At 41.9% G+C, this 2,183-nt stretch overlaps 1 pseudogene across 1 annotated transcript; it reads right to left on the reverse strand.

Annotated features, from left to right (window-relative positions):
• Positions 1-212: 212 nt before the first annotated feature.
• LOC103275980 lies at positions 213-504 on the reverse strand (annotated as a pseudogene). The gene has a single exon (XR_505344.2). The product of XR_505344.2 is annotated as a 6.8 kDa mitochondrial proteolipid pseudogene (transcript).
• Between the last annotated feature and the right edge of the window lie 1,679 nt (positions 505-2,183).

Genomic DNA, 2,183 nt, shown 5'->3' on the forward strand with positions numbered 1-2,183 from the left:
ACCTGAAAGGATCAAGCATTTTCTTTTTTTTTTAGTAGTCAAATCATATTTAATATTTATTGAGCAGTGTCAGTATCAGTGAGATTTTGATCACACCTGCTGCACTTCAAATCATCTACTAAGAGCACACCTGACACACAGGAAGGAGCAAAGGGAACACACCAGAAGCAGTACCAGGTAGTGGTGCATCTCACAGACATATTTATTCTAACATGGCTTGCTCAGATTTACAGGCGGACTGGTGTTTCATCTCATGTGTGCTCCAAGGAAAGCTGGTTAGTGATGACCATGAGCAGGTGCAGGAGCTTTCAAAGCTTTACTTCTTTTATCAGCACTCCTGATCTTATACATGATGAAGCTCATCAACCCCATTCCCATCCAAATCTCCTGGTAAGCTTCCGTATAGTAGGGCTTCATAGGGATCCAAACATTTTTAATAATGCTCTGAAGCATCTCGGCGCAGGACCAATGGCTCAGGCCATACCAGACCCTACAGCCAACAACTCGGAAGGGTCAGATCAAGCTTTTTCTAAGTAGCTTAACTACATCCCAGAACAGAGCTCAAGAACATTTATAGAAGTGATAAAATAATCCAGCAACACAAGGTAATTGCCGCAATACCTGGCATCCAATTGAACTAACAGCACACAAAGCAGCAAGAAAAGATCCACAAAGCAGGGGGGATCAGTCAACTTAAACTGACCCAGCAATGGCACAGATGTTAGAATTAGTAGATGAGCCAGGCTCGGTGGCTCAGCCTGTAATCCCGTGCCTTTGGGAGGCTGAGGTGAGTGGATTGCCTGACCCAATTGGGCAGCGAGACCTCATCTCTACAATAAATCAAAAGATCAGCCGGGCATGGTAGTGCGTGCCTGTAATTCCGGCTACTTGGAAGGCTGAGACGGAAAGATCGCCAGAGCCCAGCAGGTCGAGGCTGCGGTGGCCGGGAGTGGCTACTGCACTCCAGTCTGGGCGACAGAGTGAGACTCCAACTCAAAAAAAAAAAAAAAAAAAAAGAATTAGTAGATGAGAACACCAAAACAGTTACTAAAGCTGTAGTCTATCTGCCAAAAAGTAAAGAAGAGAACTGGATGACATTTTTATTTCTTTTTTTCTTTTTCAGGAGCTCTAAATCCAATGAGTAATGTTTTTTAAAAGACCCAAATTGAACTTCTAAAGATGAAAACTGCAATGATTAAGATTAAAATATATATATTATATATATATAATATATATATAGTAGATGGACTTGATGACAAATAAAACACTGCAGGAGGAAAGATTAGTGAACTGGAAAACATGGCAATATATACTATCCAAAATAAAACAGAAAGAAAATAGTACTTTTCAAAAAGAGTATCAGTGAGCTGTGTGACAGCATCAAGCAGCCTAATACATGTGTAAATTGAAAGAGGGAGTTAAGAGGTACAGAAAAATAGCAACTGAAAATATTCAAGATTTTATGAATACACAGATACAGGAAAATCAACAAAACCCAAGGACAAGTGATAAAGAAAACTAAGCCAGGCTCAGTGGCTCAGCCTGTAACCTCGCGGTTTGGGAGGCTGAGGTGAGTGAATTGCCTGAGTCCACGGGTTCAAGACCCGCCTGGACAACTTGGTGAGACCTCATCTCCACAATAAATCAAAAATTAGCCGGGCGTGGTAGTGCGCACCTGTAGTTCCAGCTGCTTGGAAGGCTGAGGCAGAAGGATCGCCGGAGCCCAGCAGGTGGAGCCTGTGGTGGCCGGGAGCATGCCACCGCACTCCAGTCTGGGAGACAGACTGAAACTCCAACTCAAAAAAAATTAAAAAATAAAGAAAACTAAACTCCAAGGCACACCATAATAAAATAGCACAAAACCAGTGGTAAAGAGGAAAGCCATAAAGAAACCAAAGGGGGGGAAAAGACACTAAATATAGAGAAACATGGAAAAAGATGACAACAGGTTGGTCCTCAGAAACAATGCAGGTGATGACAGAGTAGAGCAATGCTGAAAGGAACCATCAATGTAGAATTCTATACCCAGCAGAAATATCTTTGCAAACCCAAAGTGATATAAAGACTTTTCCAGACAAAGAAATGCTAAAAGAATTTACTAGCAGACCTGCACTACAAGAAATGTTAGGGAACTCCTTCAGGCAGAAGGAAAATGACCCTATATGGAAATGCACACTTATACA

Source organism: Carlito syrichta, unplaced genomic scaffold, assembly GCF_000164805.1.
Source record: "Carlito syrichta isolate Samal-C Ts95f unplaced genomic scaffold, Tarsius_syrichta-2.0.1 Scaffold315832, whole genome shotgun sequence".
NCBI lineage: Eukaryota > Metazoa > Chordata > Mammalia > Primates > Tarsiidae > Carlito > Carlito syrichta.